The sequence below is a fragment of the Hemicordylus capensis genome, chromosome 16 (genome assembly GCF_027244095.1).
Source record: "Hemicordylus capensis ecotype Gifberg chromosome 16, rHemCap1.1.pri, whole genome shotgun sequence".
Lineage (NCBI taxonomy): Eukaryota > Metazoa > Chordata > Lepidosauria > Squamata > Cordylidae > Hemicordylus > Hemicordylus capensis.
The window spans coordinates 10,816,800-10,844,747 of record NC_069672.1 but is presented as its reverse complement, the minus strand read 5'-3'; the positions used below and the strand labels follow the sequence as shown (position 1 = coordinate 10,844,747).

The 27,948-nt window shown below is 47.4% G+C and overlaps 1 protein-coding gene across 1 annotated transcript in view; it reads left to right on the top strand.

Annotated features, from left to right (window-relative positions):
• SKI (SKI proto-oncogene) overlaps window positions 1-27,948 on the top strand; it is a 175,982-nt gene that overhangs the window by 5,973 nt on the left and 142,061 nt on the right. The window lies entirely within an intron of this gene.

Genomic DNA, 27,948 nt, shown 5'->3' with positions numbered 1-27,948 from the left:
CTTGGTGTGCGGCGTGATGCTGCTGTTCTGCCGTCTCACTCGGGGGGGGGGGAACGGGATGTGGTGGTGAATCAGTGAATCGGCTTTCTGTGGCGGGTCTGGGTGGGTAGCAATGGGGCTGGCTCCTCTTTCTGCTGGAGCGTGCGATACCACGGCGCAATGGTTCATATGGGCTACTGTTGGGGGCTCTCCATATACCCAAGCGTCCTACTTCTCAGTACCCTGGAAATAGCACACAGGCGGGGCTGGTTGCCGTCAGGCCCTGGTTATAAGGTTCCCGCCAGCATTTGGTTGGCAGATATTCCCAACGGAGTGTTGGGTGACCAGTGCTCTTGTTAGTGGTGGCCTGTCAACCAGCCGAATACCCTACACAAAGCCAAATAGTCTGGCACCAGGCGGAGAGGGCCATGCCCACTGTGCAGTGCTGTGTGTTGCCCAGTCCCGGGAGGCTCCTTTAAGGGAAACTGAGCCCTCTTGAGCCCCATACACCATCTTGGAAGGGCATGCACGGAGTGCCGGGAAGTGGTGTTTTCCTCCTAGAGCCCTTGAGAGAAGGCTTTGTCTCTCTTAAGGGCCCTCTCAGCAGTGAGAAAAATGTGGAGGTCTGCACAGTGGGAAATGGAAATTTATTTTGGAAATTTATTTATTTATATTATTCCTCTGGGTAAAACGCCCTGAGCCATTTTTGGAAGGGCGGTACAGAAATCAATCAATCAATCAATCATTGACGGGGTTTTTTTTTGCCGTGACCCCCTCCTGAAAAAAAAGTGAGGATCACTGGAGTAGACCTTTTGGTCGTTATATTCACATGTGGGTATACCTTTACATGTGCCCAGAAGCAATTTGGAACTCTTCCACACATAACAGCACCTAGTGGGAGAGGAAACTGGTTCACGTCTCATTTGGGGACTTCCCAGCTCCGTTTTGTTTCCCTCTAGCATTTGGTTTGTTTGCTTTTCCTGGGCCTAAATCATTCTTACGTGAACTGCTCCAAATCTCCTAAGCCCCTCCACCTTCACCTCCCTGCACTTTTTGCCCTTTTTCGGTCTGTTGCTGTGGTTCTCGGATTCCCTGCCCGCTCCTTTGGCATGTCTGATCTTCGGAAACACCGACCTAGACATTGCAAAATGGGGCTGGGCTGGTTCTCTCTCTCACCACACACATGAAAACGAAGCTCTCTGTTTTTTGTGCTTGAGGTTGGGGATGGGTCAGATTCGGTGGACCGATTGCTTGAGCAGAGCCAGAGCACACAGCTGGCCTTCTTTTGTGCAGAGAAGGCCTTTGTCCTCAATTCCTCTTGTCTTCCTCTCTCTCTCTCTGCCCCTTGTTCCTTTCCCTTCCCTCTCACGCTGTTCCCATCACAGTCTGTCTGATGTGTGTCTGCTTCCCTGCGTGCCATGTCGCTGTGGTGACTGAGCAGCTGACTGCTTTACAGCTCCTTCGTGGTGATCAGTAGGCCGTGTGGGGTTGGAGTCCTGTCACTTTATATGGGTCGCTGATAGGGATGTGCGCAAATTTCGCTCAAATTGATCTGAATCGGATTCGAGTCGATTCGAGTTTGAAATGAATTTGAATAAATTCGAGTCCGAAACCATTGATTAGAGTGGAGATTCACTCGAATCGATTCAGATTCACCCTTAGTCACTGGCGGGAACTCTGTCTGCAGTCCCGTTGACTCCTCCTTGCCTTCCCTTAACGCATTTCGCGCAGTGCCGTCTTTATCCTGTAAAGGTGTTGCATAGAGAGAAAATTTGAATGTATTGTAGTAGTGGTTCTCGAACTTATGTTCCCAGGTGTGGTTGGACTACAACTCCCATCTTCCCCAGCCTCAGTGACCAAAGGCCAAAAGGCCATGGGAGTTGTGGTCCAACAACATCTGGGGACCCAAATTTGAGAACCCCGGTATTATAGATCTTAAAGGAATCCACAAAAGCCATTAAAATATGCAGTAAATGTTAAAACCTACCTCAACTCAGTTCCAAAATTGCTTAAAAAGTCATGGGGATAAGTCTCCCAAATCTCAAAATGGGGAGAATAAAACAAGCCCCCAAAGTACTATGGAAGTTTATGATCGTCCTTTGAGATCCAAAACAAGCAAATGTTCATTTCCAAAAAGGAGATAATCAAGGAATCAAAACAAAGCTAGACTCATTTCCATCCAAAGAGTGTCTTTTCAGTGGCGTCAGTGAGAACAAGGTTTATCTCTTGATAATGACATATGAATATTTATATTTTGAACTGTACCGTATTTACCTGAATCCAAGACTAGGTTTTTTTCCAAGTTCTCAAGTTAGAAGGCGGTGGGGTGTGTGTGTGTCATCTTAAATCCAGAATCCTCTTCCTTTTTGATAAATATAGATATAGCCTGTATTTGAACCTCTATCTTTTTAAAGATACTCATCTTAAATTCAGAGTCGTCTTGTATTCAGGTAAATACGGTAAACTGCTACCTAAGCTGAACAGAGGTGTATAGGTCTCACGCCTCTCCAGGAAAATGTGTAAAGTGTAGTGTATGAAGCTTGCATAGCTGGCCCCCCCCCCCCCATTTGTACACTTATTGGAAACTCACCATTTGTGGTAGTTTTTCCAGTGCATACCGTGTGGTCATGCGCGTGCACAATCTTTTCATGTGGCCGTATGCGTTTTGGGTGGCAGGCCACCCCGTGTGGAGAAGAGTCATGTTTGAAGTAACCCCAGATGGAAGGGGAGAGGAGGATGGGTTTGCTCCCCGTCACACGCCAAGGCGTGGCGCCTTCTGAAGTATTTGTTTGGGGTGGCCGCAATGCAAACCGGCACCGCCAAACTTCCCATTTCTGTTTCGTAATAATAACAATAATCACGATCGCTCCCAGGCTGATGAAAGAGATCGCAGCAAAGATCAAAGAGCGGAAGCCTGCTCATGCTGAGGTATTGGATCTTGTAAGGCTCTTGTGGCTTTCTGCATTTTGTAGTAGCTGCCGTCCGGCCACCTGGAAATCTATGGCAGTGGCAGCGGAAAGAACCCCTTGTGCGCCATGTCCAAGCACACATGGTGGTCACAGTCACTTGAGTGTTCTGTGCACCTTGTGGAAGAAGCAGGGCATGCGTCTGTACGTCGTGAGTCTCTTCAAGATTCCCGGCAATAACTTGTGTACCCTGCGCATGTCTGTGAATGGGTGTCGTTAAGCCCCCAAAGCATTGCCTGTTTTGCTTGACATCTTGTTGGCATGTAAGAACAGCTCTGCTGGATCAGGCCCAAGGCCTATCTAGTCCAGCATCCTGTCTCTCACGATGGCCCATCAGATGCCTCTGAGAAGCCCACAGGCAAGCGGTGAGTGTATTGAGATTCATCTTGCCTCTGTGGCTGATGGCCTATAGCCATCAGCAGTGGTCCCTCTAATTTTTCCAAACTCTGTGCAGAATGAGTTTTGTTCTGGGCGGCAGTATCAAGGCAGTGTGCGCGCATGTGCATTCAGAATGGGACCTTCCTGATTCAACCTGAGCAGATCTAAAATGTACTGAGCGGACCTCCAGAAACTTGTGAGCGGGTGCACATGCGCACGCCTTAGAGGAGACAGGGGCCATCAGACTAGTGGCCACTGATAGCCTCTCCTCCCATGAATTTGTCTCAAGCCCCTTAGTTGCAATGGGTATGGACTGAGCAGTTTCCAAGCCTTTCCGTGGAGAGCTGTTGGCCACAGTTGACCGTTGGCAGGTTAGGTTAGGGAATCTGCATTCCGTGTTGACTAGGCACCCACAAATCCATTGGCCAGCTCGCCAGTGGCGAGTGTAGCCAGCTCCTGGGCGAGCAGGACACTCAACCCCTCACAAATATCCTCACCAGGCATCTCCTTTCCACTGTCATTTTTGAGGAGGTAAAAACCAGCTGGAATCCTTCCTGAGCCGTAGGAGCCCCCATCTCCCAGTGGAAATGACAGAAGGTGTCCCATCACCCCCCCAGCCACAGTGGCCAGTAGTCAGGAATGATGGGAGTTGTAGTCCCCGCTGTGCAGCCCTGCGGGCAGTACTGCAAGAGGCTTGCTCTTCCCACGAGGTCAGTTCCTATGAGATGCTCTCTTGATTTTTTTTGTTAAGTAGCCAGTGTGGGTTAGGATTTCAGTCGGGTGGGGTTCTAGAGCTTTCTCCGCCAATCGATAGGGCTAATTTATTTAGCAGTGTAGGCTTCAGAATGTAAATCAATGTGGCTTTCAATTAGCGCTCTTAAGGCATAAACTTGCCTATAATCTTTGTTTAAAGGGACGGGGTCCTCGTAATGCTATAGTAAGCAAGACCTATGCAAACTTCGCCGTTTATGTAAATCATTGCAGTTACTTCTGAGATATACCCTCTTCTCTGCTTCCTTAAAAGAAAGGGCGGGAAGAAAGCATATTTTATATTTTTCCAAACCTGAGGAGTAAACTTTGCCATCTTTGTGCAGGTAATTTCTGCATTGCAGTGATACTCTGTGTGTGTGTGTTTTACTTGAAAGAACCCCCCCTCTCCAAACGAGAGGTGACTTCTGATTGCTTGGTGAAGGAATGCTGTGCCCTCCACCATAAGTTTCATGACAAACGCTTAACAGGAGAGGGAAGAATAAAAACCCCATTTTTTTAAAAGAGGGTCACCTACTCTGTGCCTTATTTGTAGGTTCTGTAACCTTTGCACTCAGAAGCCCCCAAGTTCATTCATCAAATCCCAGGCCTTTTTCTAATTCGCGGCATAAATGGAAGGTTAAACTGTAACTCGGGTACGTAGAAAGCTGGCTTACACGGAGTCAGACCCTGGGTCCATCTAGCTCAGTATTGTCTGCAGAGACTGGCAGCGGCTTCTCCAAGGCTGCAGGCAGGAGTCTCTCTCAGCCCTACTGTATCTGGAGAGGCTGCCAGGGAAGGAACTTTGAGCCTTCTGCATGCAAACATGCAGATGGTCTTCCGCTGAGTTATGGCCCCGTTCCCTAAGGGGAATATCTATCTGTGTTCTTGCTAAAAAATTTTCACCGGGGTGCGGATTGAATTTTTGTTCTGGGCGGCAGTCTCAAGGCAGTTTGTGCACACATTACTTCAGAGTAAGGCCTTCCTGATTCAACCTGAGTCGGGTCTAAAATTAATGGAGCGAGTGTCAAAACACTCAGCACACGCATGCCTTAAAGGGGACACTGCTTTCAGTTGCTCAGATGTAGTCACTCATCCAAATGGGCAGGACGCTGCTTTAGCGAAGGGGAGAATCCATGCTTGCTAACGCAAGACCAAGCCCACCTTAAGTGGCGCAGCGGGGAAATGCTTGACTGACAAGCAGAAGGTTGCCGGTTCGAATCCCCGCTGCTGCTATATTGGGCAGAAGCGATATAGGAAGGTGCTGAAAGACATCATCTCGTACTGCGTGGGAGGAGGCAATGGTCAACCCCTCCTGTATTTTACCAAAAGAAAACCACAGGGCTCTGCGGGCGCCAGGAGTCGAAATCGACTTGATGGCACACTTTACCGCAAGATTTGCTCTCCCAGTCCTGTCCCCCGAGTCACAATTTCATGTATGGCTCTACCCTAGCCTGCTTTGCAGCTGGCAAAAGTTGGTAGACCTCGAGATTCTAGTAAAAAAAACAAAGCGGGATCTCTCCATCAGGCCTGTTTTCTAAATGGCCCCAAGCTGCTATTCCATTCTGTAGCTGAGCCCAGCAAAACCCACAAACCGCTGTTTTGCATTTTGTGTATGGCTTGAGAGGCAAGTCGATACGAGGTGGCCATTGGCCGGGGCGAAGAAAAGTTGGCTCGGTTTATCAGCCAGGCAAAATATTTGACTCGTCAAGCTATAGCTCCAGGATCGCTTCTCTCTGCTGGCTGGATCCCAGCCTGTGAGGTCGTCTCATCTGGCCGTCCTTAGTGTCTCGGACCCTGGTGTAGTGCATGGTGCCTGGGCCCGTTGGAGGGCCTTCTCTGTGGCTGCTCCTCTTCTTTGGAACACTCTCCACCCCCCTCGACTCGTTCAGCCCCCTCCAATTTCGTTCAGCCCCCTCCCAGGCTGCTTTTGAGGCCCTTCTTAAAACCCACCTGTTTCACCAGGCGTTTGCCCTTTAATAATAATAATAATAATAATAATAATAATAATAATAATAATAATAATAGTTGTTGTTGTTGTTGTTGTTGTTGTTATTGTTGCTCACCTCCTAGAGTCTTTGGAGGAGGCGGTATATAGGAAAAATTTGGTCTATGACCGTAATAAAGATTGATTGATAGGAATAAATAAATAAATAAATAAATAATACTCAACAGGACTTTCTTCACTTGTCAGGCATCATTTTTCACTCATCACAGACGAGTAGACTAGTGGATTTCTGCAGCGCTGTCCATTGGTAATTGATAAACATTGGTAGGGACAGCCACTATGAACTCAAGGAAACCATGCGGGAGTGTGGAATGAGTTTTGTTCAAGGCAGTGCGCGCTCATATGCATTCAGAATGGGGCGTTCCTGATGCAACCTGAGTGGGATCTAAAATGAACTGAACGGACATCCAGAAACTTGTGAGCGTACACACACCTTAAAGGGAGCACTGGTGGGTAGTACCTTTTTACACTGATTTGAGTGGCACGGCATATTCGGGTCCAAGCAGGTTGGGCTATGGATGGAGACATCTGTGCACTCCCCCCCCACCCCGTTATTTCCCTTTCTCTCTTTCTCTTTTTCTTTTTCTTTCTCTTTTTCTCTTTTTCTTTTTCTTTCTCTTTCTCTTTTTCTTTTTCTTTCTCTTTTTCTCTTTTTCTTTCTCTTTCTCTTTCTCTTTCTCTTTTTCTTTCTCTTTTTCTCTTTCTCTTTTTCTTTCTCTTTCTCTTTTTCTTTCTCTTTTTCTTTTTCTCTCTCTCTTTCTCTTTTTCTCTTTTTCCTTCTCTTTTTCCTTCTCTTTCTCTCTTTCTCTCTCTTTCTGTGTCTCTCTCTCTTTTTTCTTTTTGTTCTGCTCAAGCCAGTGGTGTCATGTCAAAGAATAAGGTCACCGTCTTGGATTGCATCTCAGTTTCCCAACCCATTTTTGCCAGCCAGTTTGTGTAACGTCTGTCTGAAACAAGTTGAGTAAGGGCATTGAAATGGCAGACAGAATATCTAGTGTTAGGAAGTCTGGGTTAAGCATAACAGAGGGCTCCATATGCCGGCGAGTTCAGGAGAACAACTCTTTCCAGCTTCAATTACAGGTTAGCCAGTGTGGGAGCCTGAAGGCCCCCCCCACACACACACTGCCCGGCCACCCCAGCCCCAAGGGTGCCTATTGTATCTCAGCTCTGGTCTCTCTCTCTCTCTCTTTAAGTTTTTCTTCATGGTTTATTAATGTCGTGCCCTGCCCAGGGAGGTGTCCGACGGCAGCCTGATTTCGATCTCTGGACTCTCTCTTTCCTCCTTGCTGCTGAAACTGTTACATAGCCTGGAACTCCATCCCCATCCCCTCTTAGACTCTGCATTCTTTAAACCGAAGTATATTTTAAAACAGCCTTTGTCGCCATTAGTGCCTCTCCGTGCGTCTTGTCTTTTTAAAGCAGTGGAGTATTTAATCTTTAATTGGGCAACGTCTCTAGCAAAAGAAAGGTGGGTTTTTTGGTTTTTTCTAAAGTGAGCATTGTGTTGGTACCTCATTTTCTACCTGCATCTACACCCTGTTAATATTCTCACCATGTAGATTTATGAATTTCAGTGGCCCTCTTCCTGCGGTTAGATTTTTGGTGGGTGACTCCTGAAGGTTTTGCAGAATTGTCACTTTTGTAGAGGACTTTGTTGTTGGGTTTTTTTTGCGGGGGGCGGGGAAGAAGCATTTGTGCAGAACTTAAATCGGCATTTTTAAAAATAAGGAAATGGTGGTTTCTTTTCTGCGGATTGCTGGTAACCTGACTATCTATCTATCTATCTATCTATCTATCTATAAATTTTTTAAAAACATTGTATGTTGACATACAGGATTTCTGTTACATCCTGTGGGACTGCAGTGTTCTTGAATTGTTCGCTTTGGGGAAGTCCTGAGGAATATTTTGACAAAATATTTAAAAATCAGAGTAGACACTTCTCCCTCGCCCCCGCTTGTTTCTGTCTCTGTGTTGCATGTTTTATTGGCTTTAATTAATTAATTAATTAATTAATTATTTTTATACCGCCCAAAACTTACGTCTCTGGGCAGTTTAAAAGTGATTGGCCAGGATCTAAGGAACTGTGGAACTAGTTCTGTGCACCTGGGGTAATTTGGGACTTGGTGTACAGCACGCCATCTGCCCCTGAGTCAGACTCCTTTCGAGACTCAAGGTAGTTTCAAAAACAGTAGGGCTGTTCACACTACCATTGACTGGGACAACAAGCATGGCATCGGGAGCTGTCCATGCTCCCGATTTTTGGCTGTGGGCTAGCAAACTCCTAGGTAGGAGGAGCAGGAAGTGATGGTCTTTGAGACGGGAGCTGTGGAGGAAGGATTTCCATTCACCCTCAATAAAATGCTGGGTAGGACAGCGCCATCCTCCCCAGATCCCATCTCACAGGCAATCACACCTCCCCCCCCAGCAAGGTTTTCACTGGCACACAATTGAAAATTGGGAGCCTGCCAAACTCCCAAAGCTGAGTAGGACGCTTGTCCGATCCCATTAATGGTCGTGTGAAAAGCCCTAGTTTGTGGTGGTGGTGGTTGTTGTTATGCTATTTACCCACGGTCTACCAGATGTTTTTGACTGGATTTGGTACTTTAATTATCGGGCCCTTTCCAAGGGTCTAGGATAACCAAAGAAAAATTAAAGATAATGTCGTAGTATTCGTGCTGTCCCGAGTGGCGTGGCCTTCTGTAGCGGATGTGTTGTAATTTTATCAATGCCCAAGGTGTCAAGATGGTGTTCAAGTTCTTTATTGTTATTATATTATTAATAATAATATAATATATGTATATACCACTTAAAAATGGTTTACAAACAAGTTCATGCAGCAGAAAGAATGAAAGGAAGAGAAGATAATTACTATCCCCACAAGGGACTCACAATCTAAAACACACACACACACACACACATACACATAAGGGAGGTACCAGCCATGACCACTGAGAGGGACACTGGGCTGGGCCGAAGTGGGCCAGTTGCTCTCCTTCTGCTAAGCATGGGAGAAACTACTTTGTGCCCCTTTGTCCAGTTAGGAAGGGGACGCCAAGGTCTCTAGTTCAAGGGGGTGTCCACGGCCACCCTTTTTGTTTTCATTTGGAGTCTTGTCTCAGGAAGCACACTGCCCATACGAAACGTGTGGGTGGTTGTTGGTCTGTGGCATGACATTTACACCCATGGATGTATGCCCATGAAAGTCTGCAGCTAACCACTGAACCGCATTCTCCCTGGCTGTGCAAGAGCGGAGGCTCGGCTGCTGCATTCAACTCCTGTAGACCCTGTTTGAATGTAGAGCGTTCCTGGATCAGGTCCAAGGCCTATCTAGGCCGGCATCCTTCACACCGTGACTCATCTGATGCCTCTGGGAAGCCACATAATAAGAAGACGAAGGCATGCCTTCTCTCCTGCTGTGGCTCCCCGACAACTGGTATTTGAAGGCATCCTGTTTATGGAGAGGAGAGCTGGTCTTGTGGTAGCAAGCATGGCTTGTCCTCTTAGCTAAGCAGGGTCCACCCTGGTTGCATATGAATGGGAGACCACATGTGAGCACTGTAAGATATTCCCCTTAGGGGATGGAGCCACTCTGGGAAGAGCATCTAGGTCCCAAGTTCCCTCCCTGGCAGCATCTCCAAGATAGGGCTGAGAGAGATTCCTGCCTGAAGCCTTGGAGAAGCCGCTGCTAGTCTGGGTAGACAACACTGAGCTAGATAGACCTATGGTCTGACTCTGTATATGGCAGCTTCCTATGTCTTATGAACCTGGAGGTAAATCTATAGCCATTAAGACTAGTAGCCACTGATAGACCTGTCCACCATGTATCTGTCCAAGCCCTGCATAAGAACAAGTCTAAGTTAACTGCTTTAATTCCTTCAGACCTAAAATACACAGTCAATGTTGTGAATTATTCTCTCTGAAAGTACTTTCGGGTCAGTCCGCAGTTTCTCCTGCATGCCTTGAAAATAAGAACATAACAGCCCTGCTGCTGGATCAGGCCTAAGGAAGCCCATCTAGTCCAGCATCCTGCTTCACACAGTGGTCCACCAGATGCCTCTGAGAAGCCCACACAGGCAAGAGGTATGTGCATGCCCTCTCTCCTGCTGTTGCTCCCCCGCAACTGGGATTCAGAGGCATCCTGCCTATGAGGCTGGAGGTGGCCCACAGCCACCAGACTAGTAGCCCTTGATAGACCTGTCCACCATGAATCTGTCTAAGCCACTTTTAAAGCCATCCAAGCTGGTGGCCATTGCCACATCCCACATCGGATGCTCTTAGGAAAGACATCCATGCCCATTTTCTAGCCAGGATTTTGGTTCTTTGTGTATATTGTTTCCTCCATGCCTCCCCTTCAAATCTAGATTATTTAGCTTTGCCTGTTTAAACAAGGAAAATAAACTTTATTGCATTCTCGGCATCTAGTTTATGACCTTGAGTAAAAAGGGATAAACCCTTAATTAATAGGCCTAACAAGGCAGAAGCCTGTAGTGATAAGAGATTTGATGCTGGAAGGAGGGTGCTCCTGCCATAGTTTGCTCCGAAACGTTCACTCTTCCATCTGTTGGTGTAGAATGGCCTTGATAAATGTGTCTCTAGCTTTTGCAGGGCCTCTTGGGTAAATGGCTTTCAATTGAAGATCATTTTAGTCATTTTGAAGCCTGCTTTCTTCCTCTGACTCAGCGTAGTCGGTCATTACTTGTGGAGCAGATCCTTGTTACCCGGAGAGTCTGTCTGTATATGTGGTTGAAGCGTGTAGTGTGAAGTTTACGCTTTCGCACCTCCCTGAGAGCAATTTCTGAGGAGACCCTTGAAACCCCAATAGGGCTGACTTGAGCTGCAGAAAGGATTAGCCCCGTTCTGTCTGGTTGAGGGAGGGAGGTCATCTCTGCCTACCCAAGTTTCTGTGTCTCCTTACAGCTCTTCGGGAGGAGGCCCCCCTCCCATAAAGGACCCCTGCAATCTTCTGTCTCACACCTAGCACTGGCTGATGAAATGGAGCCTGAATAAAACCATCTGCACTCCTTTGAAAAATTGTTAGAATACTGCGGACTTTAGGGCTCTTGCATCATAAAGGGAAGGTTGTGTTGAGTCGGGGTTGACTCCAGCGCCATGTGGTTTTCTTGGTAGAATACGGGAGGGGTTTAAGCTCTGACACCTTGAGTGGGGAAATGCTTGACTAACAAGCGGAAGGTTGCTGGCTCGAATCCCCGCTGGTATGTTTCTCAGACAATGGGAAACACCTATATTGGGCAGCAGCGATGTAGGAAGGTGCTGAAGAGCATCATCTCACACTGCGTGGGAGGAGGCAATGGTCAACCCCTCCTGTATTCTACCAAAGACAACCACAGGGCTTTGTGGGCACGAGGAGTCGAGATCGACTTGACGGCACACTTTACCTTTTCTTTACCATTCCCATCTCCCATGCAGTATGAGATGATGCCTTTCAACACCTTCCTATATCGCTGCTGCCCAACATAGGAGTTTCCCATAGTCTGGGAAACACACTAGCTGCTTTCTACCGAGTCAGACCCTTGGTCCATCTAGCTCAGTATTGTCTTCACTGATTGGCAGCAGCTCTCCAAGGTTTCAGACTGGGTTCGTTCCCAGCCCTACTGGAGATGTCAGGTTTTGAATGTGGGACCTTGGGCGTGCAGAGGAGATGCTTTGCTGCTGAGTTCGGTCTGTCTGTCTGTCTATCTATCTTTTGCAAATAAGGCAACGCCAGAAAACTGACGATCTTTTCGACTGGAGAAACGAATCTCCCTCTCTTTCCCTGTTGAGCAGTGTTCCCTCTAAGGCATGCGCAGGTGTGCATGCTCACACATTTTTTGGTGTCCGCTCAGTTAATTTTAGCTCCCACTCAGGTTGAATCTGGAAGGCCCCACTCTGAATGCACATGGTGCGCGCACACTGCCTTGATCCTGCCGTCCAGAGCAAAACTCATTCTGCACACAGATGAGAAAATATTCGAGAGAACACGGCTGTTGAGGTCCAACTCACTGCACCGTTGCCCTTGAACACGCGTCCCGTGATGACCTAAAGCACAGCCCAGTAAACCGGCATACTGGTCCTGCCTCTGCGTTGCGTAATGGAGAGTCAAGCACCCAGCTTGATTAGCTGGGAATCATGAATGGAACCAAACATAAAGTTAATCTTAAAAAAAAAAGAAAAAGAAAAAAAGAGAGAGCTTTTCACACAACAAGAGATGTTGTTTCCACACACAGTGTCTAGGGAATAAGGGGGCCTCTCAGACAGCTGCACTATGTATAGGAGGACGCTAGATTCATACATTTGGCTGGGTGTGATATATGGTGGCCCTTCAGGGAGGGCTTATACTTGTCACTCACAGCCCTTGAAAAGGGACCCTTTTCTCGGCTTCATCCTATTTGCATGAAAACGGCTCCTTTGTGGCTCCGGAGAGACTTCTGGCTACTTGGGCTCTCCCTAGCCCCACTGGCCTGAAACCCGTAATCCTCTGTGACATCACAATTTGTTGCCACAGAGACCATTGTGATGTCACAAAACCAACGCTTGGTTTGTGACATCACACAAGGATGGAGTGGCTTCCCAGCCTCGGTGTGTATGTTTGCATACACACACCAACACATCATCCTTTCGGGGATTTAATAAACATTAGAGAGAGGGAGAGGGAGAACCTCTCTGAACAGAGGCGCCATTGGGTCGAAATTCCTTCCACCGGCTTCCTGCACGGATCTTCCCACGGCGGCTGCAACGGGTTGCCAAATTTGCTCTGTTAATTATAATCGCAGACCCTCACGGTGGGTCGGGGGGGGGCGGCGGTTATTTTCGCTCTGGCACCCGTTGCCGTTTGGAAAGTTTGCTGCGAAATAGTTTGCGGTCAGTGGCAAACCAGAGCAGCCTCCCTCGGGGGCGTTGGGTGGGTGGGGGGAGCTCTCCCGCACCCCCCCCCAGCTCCCAACTTTTTATAGAAGGTTGGCACCAAACCCCCTCTCCGAGCTTGCGAGGTTGCAATTAACAGCCCAGCTGTCTGTCTCTCCCTCTCTCTCGTCCCTCTCCCCCCCCCCCCCCCAGCGCCGTTATTCTGTCCCTCTGGCTGCACTCTTAAACTTTGCCTGCCTACCCCTCCCCTCCCCGGCGCTGCTGAGCCTCAATGCATCTTGGGATTTCCCTTCTGCTGAATGAGTTGCTTGTGTGAGGGGGAGGAAGCGTGGTCCCAGTTGGATTGAGAGGAGATAGGAAAGGAGGAGGTGGGGGCAGAGCAGCGGCTGCCGTCGCAAAGAGGAGGGGTCCCGCTTTGCATGCCGGCTGAGCAGAGCAGGATTGTACCGTGTGTGTCCCCCCCCCCCCATGCCTCCAATCCAGGCCCTTAAGATGGCAGCCCATGCAAAGCTGTAGCACTTTGAAGCCGGGAAGAAAAGGCATGCGGAGGCCTGTTGGGAGATGAAAGGGCATCGCCTATTAAACCAACTCCCTGCTCGTTTTTTTTTTCCAGGAGAGTGGAAGCCACAGACCCTAACCCCGGTCTCGAGAGGGTTGGTGTTTAGCGTGGCGTAATACCGCCAACTTCAAATGCGCCGGCTGGTGATTGACACAGGAGGGATGTCTGAATCAAGCCTCCGAGTACAGTCTCGGCCTTTGATGTGGCTTTTTGCCGCTCCTGGGCCCTGGCTGAGGAGATTAGAGCCGATGCCATTTGGGCAATCGTGGTGGAGGAGCACCATGAGTTATTTTGCAGTACGGGGCTGGCGGCTCCCGGCTGCTCCCCACTTGTGGAATTCCTTCAGTTCCGGGCATTTGTCTTTCGAGTCAAGTTTCTAGTCCTTAGCATAGTAGAGCGAGACAAGCCTTCGGAATGGGAAGGAATTCGGTGCCCGCACTTGCCAGTGCAGGAGTGAGTAGGGATGTGAAGGTTTCCGTTTTGCAGCAGTGGGGACTTGTGGGTTGCCCACCCCAGTCCTCGCTGCGTCTCCGATGGAGGTTGGAGTTCCACAAGGTGGCCACCCCAGGTATCAGGCTTTCTGTGTCAGGACTGGCCCTTGGAGATCAGCTGGCTTGGATGTTCATCGGTGGTACTGCCGCCTCTTGAAACCACCAACTTGCGGTTGGAACAGAGCAGACCTCCTCAACTTAGCGAGCCACCAAATGGCGCAGCGGGGAAGAAACATGCCTAGGGAGCAAGAGGTTGCTGGTTCGACTCCCCGCTGGGATGTTTCCCAGACTATGGGAAACACCTGTATCGGGCAGCGGCGATATAGGAAGATGCTGAAAGGCGTCATCTCAGACTGCGCAGGAGATGGCAATGGTCCACCCCTCCTGTATTCTACCAAAGGAAACCACAGGGCTCTGTGGGCGCCACGAGTCGACACCGACTCGATGGCACAACTTTACTTTACTCAACTTAGACGCACTCCCCCATGCTGTTTTTGAACGACTACTCCCATAATCCCCAGTCACAGTGGCCCACAGCCAGGGATTATGGGAGTTGTAGGCCAACATCTGTAGGAGGTCCAACGTTGAGCAGCTCTCGGATAGAGTGTTGACAGCCCAGGAGGAACGGTGCTAGAATCCAGCCGCTGGGGGGTCCCTGCTTGAGACAGAGAGGGGATCACACCCCGCCATTTTACAAGCTCCCTCATTTTGCTACTCTCTCTTTTTGGAGCATGAACGTTCTAACAGAAACAGTGGCTTGTTTTGAAAAACATCCCCTATCCAGAGGGTGACTGCTGGACCAATTTATGGTGGAAGAGCAGGATAGTGAAACCACCGGCTCAGGTGGGCGTGTTAGTAAATTAGCAACCCACGGTGGTGAATTGCTCCTCGGTGATGAATTGCTACCCATTGCCTTTCGTTTTCTGCAAGTCTTTGAAAGCCTTGTCCCCAGAATGTCACGTGAAAGAGGCTGAAGAAAACATACTCCCATGTATCAGGCAACACCCCTTTTTAAACTTGGGAAGCGCTGAGTATCTCCTGTCTTTTTTACCTGTAGTCTTGCTTTATTGAAGGAGGAATGTATGTGTGTATGTGTGCGAGTGTGTTACCCAAACCGTAATGCTTTGAGTTGAATGATATGCAAATGCAGTCAATTAAGCAAGGGGTTTTTAATTAGCAGTTTAAGTTCATATGCAAAGTGTCTTGCCTTAATTGCTTGACAGTTTTGTTGTAAATTTGTGAAGTTTTCCCCTCCTCACTCAGCTATCAAAACTGTGAATTTTTTCCTCGGTAACATTGTTAAATCCTGTGAGCATCAGTCTGTGCATTTGACCCTAATGCTTCTGTTTCTCCATTCATCAAGCTCTTTTACAAACTGTGCGGAAGAGGTAAATTGCCCCTGTTAATTGCCTCTAATTAAAATATTGCTTTAATTTTCTTTTTTGGAATTAATGGAGGGCTTTGCTGAATTGGGGCTTGAGTTTCATCACTGCTGCTGTTTATACCATACAGTTGCATCTTTTTCACTCAGTTAGCCAGGTATCTGCAGTGCTGATCTCCGATAGCGTTTCCTCCTAGGTAACGGTGGGATGACACCATCGGAGCATGGCTGAAAATTAGTCATGTGCTCAGCTCCCAAAGCTGGGTGAGATGTTTGTCCTGCCCAGTTAACGGTCATGAGAACAGTCCTGATGTTTCGTAGTCAAGCATGGGTTTGGTCATTACAACAATCCCATAGTTTTGCATTGGGTCTGAACCTGGCCGTTGGGTTGGAAGAGTGTTGTGGGGTCTGTCCTCAAATCCTAACGCAGAATGCTGAAAGCATCTCCAGCAGAGATCTGCTTGAAGATCTCTGAACGGAGGAGACCTCTGGGATGTTAGAAACAAAACTGTAGCCCTCAGAAGAAGGAATTAGAGAGAGGAGAGTTGGTCTTGTGGTAGCAAGCATGACTTGTCCCCTTAGCTAAGCAGGGTCCACCCTGGTTGCATATGATTGGGAGACATGTGAGCACTGTAAGATATCCCCCTTAGTAGGGGATGGAGCCGCTCTGGGAAGGTTCCAAGTTCCCTCCCTGGCAGCATCTCCAAGATAGGGCTAAGAGAGATTCCTGCCTGCAACCTTGGAGAAGCCGCTGCCAGTCAGTGTAGACAATACTGAGCTAAATGGACCTATGGTCTGACTCAATATATGGCAGCTTCCTATGTTCCTAGGGAGTGTTATCTAGGAAAGCATCAAAGGGTGTTGACTTATTAAGAACATGCACCCATGTCTGAGTGGTTTTGAGCTGGGAGGAGAATAGTGTGAGATTTCTTTAACTGCTCACAAAATGGCAGAGGAGGGGTGGTTTTAAAATGCTGATTAGGCACCAGCAGTGTCAGAACGCAACACCCCATCACCGGTGGAGAGGGCAGAGGTACTGTCAGTGGAGGCAGGTAGGAGAGAAGATGGGTTTTTAAAAGGTTTAAACTACTTTGAGAACCTGATGGTTGAAAAGCTGGATATCAGTAGGCTTGTTCATTGAATTGTGTGAACCCATGCTAAGGTGGTCTATGCTCTGAGATTCCCGCCTTGGAGTGGGTTCACATAATCACAATCATTCTGGTAACCCGCATTAAAACTAGGTTCAAATGGGTGTGTGAACAGTCTCATATAAATAAGTCCCTTCCTTCCTCACTGTACTCCCAAACTGTTTCCTCTAATTCATTGGGTTGGCTCTATGGGACAATCACTTTTATTTATGTTGATAAATACTTCTTGTATTTCAAGACAGAATTTAGCAGAACAGAGTATTTCATATCAATGTTATTTTATAGCATTTCCCTCTCCCACCTTTTGCCAGATGGCTTCAGGGCAGTTTACGATATATAATGCTAACATATAATATAATTGAAAAGAGCAGGAAACAGCAGATGAAACAATGGAGCCACCAATTAATACCTCAAACAAAGACACCCAAAAGGCAATTAAAAGCATCTCCGGTAGTTTCAAAAAACATGAGAAAACAGGAAGAGCTCTGCCTGAAAGATAACCAAGAAGACTAGGCCAGGGCTGCTCAATTTCAGCTCTCCTGCAGAGGTTGGTCTACAACTCCCATAATCCCTGGCTATTGGCCATTGTGGCTGGGGATCATGGGAGTTGTAGTCCAAAATCAGCTGGGCGGGGGGGGGCAAAGTTGAGCAGGCGTGCTTTAGACCGGCATGGGGCAGGTGGCTGCAGAATTTGGGTGCGACCACCGAAAAGACTTTCTCTCTGCCCACAGATCGTGTGTAGAACCTCATTGTGTCTCGTGTTGCCTGCCTGGGTGGTTTTCATCCAAGGAGCTAGCACTGCTGTCATCTGGAGCTTGGTGAGGAAGCAGGTTCTCCCGTCACTCTCTCTCTCGGAAAGCTTTCCTCCCCAATCTTTGGTGCCACCATTTATAGATACTCCGCAGTAATGTAGGATGCACTGCACAGAGTGTTGTCAGTCTCCTGGTCACCTTCCAGTGTGACCAAGAGGCACGCTGGTCCTTTCTGCCGGTGACCTCCAGTGCTGTTGACCCTTGCCTCACTCATGGGAATTGCGGGCGTCTGTCGTCATTGCAGGCCCTCTGACGCCTTTTTCAGAACATTTGAAGTTCAAGTATTAATTTGAGTGGTGCCCAGCAACTTTGTTGTAGTTAAGGCTCAGTTGCATTTGCCATTATTATATATATATATATTTTAAAGAGAGAATTGCAAGCCCAGCCCACCCTCTGTTCTGGCAGGCTTTATATCCCATCTGTTTGACTTTGCTTTGGGCTGAAAACGCTTATGAGTCGGAGAGCAGAAAGGAGATTTATTGGTGCCTCTTCCTGCTACTCTCTCTCCCCCACCCCCTTGGGAACTGTCAATTGAAACTCTGACATTGGGAGGGTTTATTGATGACCGTCTGGTAGAAGATGCCAAATCATTTCTCTTGCCATGGGTGTAGACCCCCATGGGATTTTCAGAGCATTTGGTAGCTTCTCTTAACTTATAACTTTCCATCTTAAGAAATGGGTTCTTTCGTAAAAGAAGAGTTCGATCTTGAGTTCAGCCCCTGGCAGCATCTCCAAGTAGGGACTACGACCCCACCCCACCCTTTTGGCCCTGGGTCTCGGTTTTTCGATCCGAATCGATTCGGATTCAGATTAATTCGGATCCGAATTGGAACTGGGGTGATTTGGATGGGTCAGATTCGGACCCCAAAACAAATTGGGGGTGTTTTGATTCGGATCCGAATCGAAACACCAAAAATCTGAATTGCACACCCCTAATAGGAAGATGCTGAAAGGCATCATCTCACACTGCACGGGAGGAGGCAATGGTCAACCCCTCCTGTATTCTACCAAAGAAAACCACAGGGCTCTGTGGGCGCCAGGAGTCAACACCGACTCTACGGCACAACTTTACGTTTATGGAAATGAGGAGACATCTGGCAGCTCTGCTTAGCATAACTTGCAGGGTCCTTCTGGTGCAGTGACTGGGCCTGCTGTGTGCTTCATTTACACCGGAGTAAATCCAGAGTGACTCGCTTGAGACTGATGCCGTTCCAGCTGCAGGAAGAAGGCCTCTGTATAGCTTCTGTGTTTGTGCACCCCAAAGCAGAGTAAAGATCATGCATCAAAAGGAATAGTAGTACCAGTTGTCCCCAGTGAGCATGATCCATTAATAATGACCCCAACTACTGAATCGGGCTTGCAAGGCAATGGCTAAAGTGGCTAGTCCTCAAGCTGCCTCCTTCTAGTCTGCCTACACTAGTCCTTTATGATGTGTTGGTGGCGTTGGAAAGAACCAAGAGCCAGGTTCTTGTCATTTATCCCCTGCTTGGTTGAGTACTCTTTAACCCGCTATTGGTCACCTGGTGAGTGATAGTTTAGTTTACAACTCCACTTAAGACACTGAGGTTAACTTTGAAAAAAAAAACCCACTGATATAGTGGCAATGAAATACGTGTGATGACAAACTTGGAACAATACCCCTTAGAAGACCTTCTTACTTTTTAAGATATTCCGTCACTGTAAGATATTCCGTCACTGTAAGATATTCCCCTTAGGAAATAGAGTGTCTTTGGGAAGAGCACCTGCATACGTCCATGCAGAAGGTCCCAAGTTTCCTCCCGGGCAGCATCTCCAAGAGAGGGCTAGGAGAGATTCCTGCCTGCAGCCTTGGAGAAGCTGCTGCCAGTCTGGGTAGACATTAATGAGCGAGATGGACCAGTGGCCTGACTCGGAATATGGCAGCGACCTATGTCAATGTTGGACTGCAGCTCCTATCATCCTACACTATTGATCACTGTCACTAGGGATGATGGGGGTTGTAGTCCAAGAACAGCTGGAGGACCCAAGTTCTTAGACAGATGCACATGTATGGGGAACGAAAGAAATATGCCACGGGAAACTGGCAGCCTCAGAATCCTTTCGTAATAGACGAATGAAGCCATTGCTGAGCCATAGGTAGTTAGACCTTACTGGTTCTGTTTTGCGGGGCAGTGGACGCTTTCATGGGATCTGTTTCAAGAGTTCTTCTCGGCCCCAGTGATTTTTTAAACAGCCATCTCGGAAGCTGAAGAAAGCACGTCTTAGTAGGGTAAAAAGATGGACTTTATCACAGGTGAGCTCAGACACTTGGTAGAAATGTGCTATGTGGAAAAACTGGTTTTGCCAAACCTAGAGATTGAAGCAATGAAACACCTTCAGATCTTCCTGTACAGCAATCCCTCTTTCTCGCAGGTGAAAATCAAACTTTTCCTTTTTGGGACATGTAGCTGGGTTTGTCGTAAAGCATGGCCCCAACCACCAAAAAAAATAAAAATAAAAATAAAAATAAAAATTAAAAGGCAAGGCAAGGGGAAATTGAAAGACGAGGGTTGGTGTGGGGGAAGAAAAGAATGTGTGTGTTTTCTCTCCCTCCGCCCCACACTGGGGAAAAAAATGTAAATACAGTCTGTGGGGTTTAAATGTGTCCTGGGATGTATTTAATTATGTGAGCCTCCCTCATCCCTGGACCTGGATGGCAGATTATCCTCCCGTCATCTTTTATTTTCCTCCAAGTGTTAGTGACTATAATTCTCGAGCCCCGCACACAAACATACACACACACACAACACTGTGTTTTAGTGAGGTCCTGAGTATTTTCTAGTGTTGTTCAACAGTTGTAAACTTATTTTGTTGTTTAAACAAGAGTTAAGTTCACTTGACCCCACAAAACAGAAACAAACACACAAAGAGAGGAAGGGAAAGAACTGGGTTTTTAAAATATCAGAAATTTGGTCCATGCCATAGCTTGGTGACCAGCCTTAAGTGAAAGAACAGCAAGCGTGTCTTATTTATTTTTCAGGCTTATTGCCTGAAATGGCCTCTCAAAGCAGTTTATAAACGTTTGTTTTAAAGGAACAATCAACCAGTGAAATGAAGTGTACATAGTTTAATGTTTCTTTCCCTAAAGTTCAAAGTGGAGTTCAAAACCATCCAGGGGGTGGGGACAGGCACTCAGAATGGAACAATATTTAAAACTGTAATGTGATCCTCAATTAAACAAGTCTGCCTTCAGAAGAAGATGGTTTCGAGCAGAAGGAGAAACTAAAGGAGGAAAGCCTGGACAAATGAAAAGGGTTTTTTTTCAGCAGGTGTCAAAAAGACACCGAACTCTATGCCAGCTGAGCCTTCCTGGGGCGGGATTCCAAATCCAGGGCGCCACCACTGAGAAGGCCCCGTCTCGGGCCAGAGAGGGAGCCCCAGAAAGGGCCTCTGATGACGATCTTAGTCATTGGACAAGCCCATGTGGGAGGGGACAGTCCTTGACATGTTAGAGACCTGCTCCTATTTGTCTCCATGAGCCTCTTCGGCAGACATGGTAATTTGTGGAGGGGAAACACCTACCTGGAAGGGGGATATACAGCAGGAAACCTACTTAGGAATCTTGGGCAGTGACTTTTCCTGAACACTGCCTGATCTCGGACAACTTGGGCCAACCGGGCCAGCCTCACCTACATAACCATGTTCCTCACTCTGGGCTCGTTGGAGGAAGAGCAGGATATAAATGTAATCAATAAATAACCTTGTCCCCTTCTTGCACCAGGATAGGGGGCAAACAGCCCCCACGCCCACCCGTGCTAAGAAATTGTTCCATCATGAGATCCAAAAGGGTTTCTGCCACTTGCCTCAAGGCATGCTTGGCTTCATTTACTGTTTGACGGTACTTGGGTGATAGGCAGTCCGTTGACAATAGCTGGCTGCCCTGCTTACCGGAGTTCAAATCCTAAGGCAAGTGGACCTTTGCGTTTTCAGCGTGGCATCATGTGGGCGGGCGCCCGCCCAGATGCAGTGCCGACTTCAAACAGAGTCCACGGAGTTCTCTTTCAGCATCCTGTCTCCACAGCTGGAAAGTTCATTTTATTCCCTGCTACATGCCATGTGCAAACCTCCCATTAACCGTCACCGCACAGGGTGGGCGTCCTCACTCCCGCCCCCTCGTCACCCAGAGCTTTTATTCTCAATGAAGTCGGCTTCTGCAGGCACTGTGCTTTGGGGGAACACGTGGATAAAAGAGAAAAGTGTGTGTGTGTGTGTGTGTGTAGGGGAAGAACGAGGAACAGCCTTCTGCATTAGTTCTCCTGGCGGCTTCCCACAATGGTGCACACACAGTGATGGATTTTAAATAATTTAACAAATGCACAAGGCAATGTCTACAGCAGAAGCATTGCTGGAAACGCTCAACCCCGCAGACAGGCAGTCTAGCCAAGAGAATGGCATACTTGCATTCAATCTCCCATCATGTCATTTGACTCAGGGATTCTGTTAAAAGATTTACAGTAGCTCTAAACTGTGGGAAAGAGCCTCCGCTCTCGAGCAGTCTGCCTAAGAATGAAAGGGAAAACGAAAAAGGGAACCTCTTCAGACCTCCGGTTACACTCTAGTCTCTTGGTCCTTTTGCTAAGCAGCTGCTCAGCACTCCAGAATAATGAGTCATTCTCACCTTTGGAAACCATGAGAGCGACAGTCATGAGATTTCAGATTAATGATACCCCCCCTGTAGTAGCAGCAGCCCTTTCTGTGGGTTTTTTTGAAGCTGTAATTTTAAATCAATTTGCGTTAAACTGTAAAAATACAATATAGAACTGCAGCAAGAGAACAGAAACACTAAGGCTATCAAAGATGTACAAAGCATGAGACAAATCGGTCCCTAGGAATAATTTTATCCAATCTGTTGGGCATATCCAATCTGTTGGAAAGCAAAGGTCCCATTAATGTTGAAATACTATAGTGTGTTAGGTAAAGGTGTCTGGCACCGATTGGCACAGTGGGGAAATGACTTGCCTAGCAAGCAAGAGGTTGCTTGTTTGAATCCCCATTGGTATGTTCCCCAGACTATGGGAAACCTCTTATATTGGTTAGCAGCGATACAGGAAGATGTTGAAAGGCATCATCTCATACTGCGTCAGAGGAGGCAATGGTAAACCCCTCCTGTATTCTACCAAAGGCAACCACAGGGCTCTGTGGGTGCCAGGAGTTGAAATCGCTTAGAAGTAAGTGTCTGTCTCAGAGCCACCCCGTGAGTTTCATGGCTGAACGAGGATTTGAACCTGGGTCTCCCCAGGCCTAGTCAAACACTTTTATTCACCACACCATGCTCGACATTGCATTCTTCTGACTTGCCTGTAATTTTAGAGATCCATACGCCAGGTGGTATATAAATATGATTTTAAAAAAATTAATAATATCGCAGAGATGTGGGTTGAAAAATTTCTCCATACTTTATTTTTCTGGTGGAAAATTTCCCATTTGTACATTGGCTGACATCCAAACTAGGATTTCGCACATGCGGCAGTGTGAATTCCAGACTTACTGCTACGTTGTCACATGAGCAGGGGAAGGGGCAATGTTCACCAGTCTCCCCTTCCCTTGGAAGCCCACTGTGCATCACCAGAATATGTCCCCGAGGGTTGCACTACCCTTAGGGGCATGCTTTGATTATGCACACGGGGTTATGGAGGGAAGAAAAGATGGGCAAAAATCACCCCTTTCCCCCACTCAAGTGGTTGCGCAGTGGTAATCTGGAATTTGGACTACTGCATGTATGAAATGCTAGTCCAGCATCACTTCATAAAATTCAGTAGTAATAGTGAATTGATGCTACTGAAATATTAGGCAAATCCAGAAATTTCAAAGTTGTAATTAATGTTTTTTGGATGAGTATCCCTAGTAAGTGTGTGAGAGGGTACATATGTTTTATTGATTTATTGAGTATTCCAATTCCGCATAAAACTTTGACTTTGTTTCAGTATCACAATTAAAGCACATCAAGTGTCTTTATTGATTCCTTTCTTCGCCACCACTGGCAATCAAATATTTCAGTTCCACTGCTTGAAAAATGTCTGGGAAATTATTGTGTTGGAGCTCCCTGCCGCTCCCCCCCCCCCCGGGTATAATTAGGTCAGGTAACATGCCAAATCAGATGATAACTTACAGAGGGCATCAGGAAAATTTCTATATTAAAAGCAAAATGAGGGGAGAAATTAATGCAAAATTTTATGCAAATGAGGGGTGAGTTTGCAGCAGGGCGGGATCTGGAAAACTGAGACCATGACAATGACATGCCAATTTTCTGGCACCAATTTTGTGTCATAAGGGGTTTTTATATTCTTCCAGTTTGGGGTCACCAACTTTCCGGCCCCTTTTACCAAAAGATGAATCGGCAGCATTTAATCATGAGACCTTTGGAGTTCTGTAGAGGTGTGGTCCAAGGATGTCTCGACTTATATCTTCTACCCTTATCAGAAATGCTGGATAGCTTTAAAGCACCATCACATGTAAAGAATATCTCCATTATGGGTGGATATCAACACCATAAACAGCAACTTGAGCTGGTCTGGTATAGCCTTCTGACAGGAGTAGAATGCCCCTGATAAAGTATCTTATAATAATTTCCCCATATCACCTTAGGGTAGGTTAATATCTTTGCGACGGTTGTTCCATTCCAACTCCTTCGATTTTGTGTTTAAATCTTCTCCCAGAGACAATTGTGTTGGTTAGAAGTTTGAACCAAATCAATGAATAGCCTTTCTATGTTTGTAGTGTTGATAGTAACAATTCAGAAGGGGTCATAGGTCTGATGATGATGGTGATGTGATCTCTTGGAACCTTATGGGTCAGCTTGCAGATCTGAAAATCATTGGGTCCATGTTGTTGAAGGGCTAGGCGTTTCTTCTTTAATCCCATCAAATGCTGTGGTTGCCCATGACTAGTAACTGCTTGTAAAATCGCTCCCTCCTCCCCAATTTGAAGAATCCAAAATTGTCCTTGGCGCTTCAAAGTCTCTATATGATAAATTAGTGGACCGATTTGTGATACACCAGCAGTCAAATCCTTCAAAAAGCATCTCCCGAACTGGTGATATAATTCCCAGCTGGGCTTGACAAGGATTATTGTTTACCCTCGCCAAGTGCCTGCTCTCTTAATGTAGATTATCTTGATGCAGACCAAAACAAAACAGAGGGTAGGAAACCAGTTCCTGTGGCCTCCGTAACGCCAGTGCATCCGCTTAACAGGATTTCTGGCCGAGTTGGTCATGGCAGTCTCCTTTTGTTCTCATTTTCTGTGAGAGGCGTTGACACACAACCGCTGTGGACTGAGAAGATGACGAAAGGGTGTGTGTCTCAAATATTTATTTATTTAGTCGTCCAATTCGTACACCACCCCAAACTTTCGTCTTTGGGTGCTTAACAACAACGTAACACAAGTTCAAACATACACACATCTTAAAACAATTTAGGCGATCTAAAAGCTAAAAGTAAGACCCCTGCTAACTTGGCAAAGAGGCACCTTTTAACGTGGTGATTCTCTTTATTGAGCAGGGGGAGAGCAACTGGCCCCATCCACCCCCAGCACAGCATCCCTCCAGTGACTGTTGCTGGTGTCTGTCTTGTGTTTCTTTTTAGATTGTGAGCCCTTTGGGGACAGGGATCCATCTTATTTATGTATTAATTCTCTGTGTAAACCACCCTGAGCCATATTTGGAAGGGCGGTATAGAAATCGAATGAATAAAAATAATAAATAATAATAAAAACAGATTAAAACTTTAAAAGCTGAAAAAGCTTGGGTGAAGAGGTGGGTTTTCAAATACTTTTAGAAAAATGGCCAGAGATGGGAAGGGCCGTATTTCAGTAGAAAGTGCATTCCACAGTCTTGGGGCTGCAACCAAGAAGGCCCGTCCCCGTGTGGCCACCAGCCGAGCCGGCGGCAACTGGAGACGGACCTCTCCAGATGACCTCAGTGGTCAGTGGGGCTCATTGGCCTCTTGCCCAAGCTGTCATGTAGTCAGCCCAGCACTGTCTCTTTCAGAAGCCCAATGGTAAATGAGCAGGAGGTGAGCGGCAACAGGCCGGGGAGATCCTTTGCCGTCGTCCTCTCCTGCCTCCTTTCAGGGTTGCGTGTCTTTTCCTCCCTCTCTCTCCACATGCATGCACTCCCTTGCTTTCTCTCCTTTAGCAAATCAAGGAGCCCTTTCTCACGATCAGCGAGAAAGGACTTGAGGGCAAGCAGGGGAGAAGCTTTGAAAAGCGTTCTCCCCGCAGACGATCCTCACTCCTGGCCCTAAGGTCTGCCTCGGTCTAAGGCAGCCGTATTTTCTTCGGACCTGGGATCCAGCCCCAAAATTTAGGAGCCAGACAATGGACCCTTGACAAAATTTGCCAGACTGAGTGACGGACATTATGGAGGTTGCGGGGAACGGGTAAATGGGCTTCCCTTTCTCCCCTGTACACGTAGCATACTTAGAACATGAACCAGGGACAAATGAAGTTTTAGTTAAATAACTCTCCCTCTGAATATCCTAGTCTAGGCACCCTGGTCAAACTTCTAGTCACAATGGCTCCCTGGCGCCTGGGATTTGTCAAGCCCTGGTCTAAAGCCGGCTGGTAAATAAATGAGCTCGTGGAAGAGGTGGATATGGCCACTATTTTGCAGGTCTGAAGCTCACAGAACCGCAGCACCATCCAGTCGGCCTCTCCGTGGAACGTGCTTGCTCAGAGCGTCCTTTTCGCAAGGGAAATGGTCGCTCTTTCCCTGTGCTCTGATGCAGCGTACAACAATCGGGTGCTTTCTTTGCAATCGTCTGATTTCCCCCCCCCCTTAAAATAAATAAATAAATAAAGGGCCCGGGCTGGTGTTAAAACAGGTTTTTACTGTTGCCAATAACTGTAGCGAGGCTGAAGGAGGATTATCACACCTGCACCCCAGAGGCGATCTTGGCTGAGCCCTGGGAGTTCCTTGGGCGTGGTGCGTCTTTTGTGATGAAAGGTGCCAAATAAGTATGAAATTGCCTTCACTGTCCTGGAGAGAGGAAGATAAGGCAGGGAAAGTGATCAGCTTCCTGAGAGATGCTGAATAGGTAACTCTCTCTCTCTCTCTCTCTCTCTGGTGGTTTGACTCTTAATTGTTTTTAAGAAGCTCTCTGGGCTTTTTGAATCGCCAGCAAAAACTGGAGAGGGAGGAAACCAGGCAACCAGCGACAAGTTTCAGTATGCACAAATAAACACTCCTGTTTGGGTTTTTTGCTTTGCTCCGAACAGCTGCGCCTGGCGTCGAACCTGGCGGAGAGGGAGGTGCTGTACCTCAGCACCTGCTTTGCATGAGAAGAAGGTCCCGGGTTCGTCTTTGAAGTCTTGGAGCGCGGCTGCCAGGCAGTGCAGACCGTTCTGAGCTGGGTGGGCCACGGTTCTGACTCTGCAGACGGCAGCCTTGTATGAGGTGCGGGGAAGCTTCCTGCAGGATTGCTAGTCAGTGGGCCAGAATCATAGGAACATAGGAAGCGGCCATATACTGAGTCAGACCATTGGTCCATCTCACTCAGCATTGTCTACCCAGACTGGCAGCGGCTTCTCCCAGGTTGCAGGCAGGAATCTCTCTCAGCCCTGCCTTGGAGATGCTGCCAGGGAGGGAACTTGGAGCCTTCTCCTCTTCCCAGAGCGGCTCCATCCCCTAAGGTGAATATCTTCCAGTGCTCACACTTCTAGACTCCCATTCATATGCAACCAGGGCGGACCCTGCTTAGCTAAGGGGACAAGTCATGCTGGCTACCACAAGATTCTGTTGTCATTTATTTAACTTTTTCTGTTTGTTTGTTTGCTTGCTTTGTTGTAAATTGCCCAGCGACGTGAGTTTGGGGCAGGATAAAAATATGTTAAATAAATAAAATACAATAATAAACAAGATCAGCTCTCTTCCCAGTCCAGACCGTGATTTCTTATAGGGTTACCAACCGCCCTTTATTAGCAGGGACATCCCTGATTTCAGCCTCCAATTGCCCGTCGCTTACGGAATGCCATTTGTCCCTTTATTTTCAGCGCATGGGAAGAACTTATGGCTCAGATCGAACCAGTTGTTTTTCACTCATCACAAAACAATTCATGAGCTCCTACTACTTTTTCTTCTCCCTCCCTGCCAGAGTGCTCTGTGGTTCCAGTGGTTTACAGGCGGTAGGGTGACCAACAGTCTCATATTGGGGACATTAACAAAAACATTAACCATCATCGGTGATTGCCTACCTTAACATTATCCAGGTATCAGGATCATGCAAGGGATAACTACTAGATAGTACTCTTTGGGAAACCTAAATTTACTGGCTAATGTCGCTTCTCTTTCTAGAAAACAAAATCATAGCACACAGCAACAAAATTATGGTTATCTCAGTAAGCAGAGGAGAAGCTGGTCTTGTGGTAGCAAGCATGACTTGTCTCCTTTTGCTAAGCAGGGTCCACTCTGGTTGCATTTGAATGGGAGACCACATGTGAGCACTGGAAGATATTCCCCTCAGGGGATGGAGCTGCTCTGGGAAGAGCAGAAGGTTCCAAGTTCCCTCCCTGGCAGCATCTCCAAGACAGGGCTGAGAGAGAGACTCCTGCCTGCAACCTTGGAGAAGCCGCTTTCAGCCTGTGAAGACAATCCTGAGCTAGATGG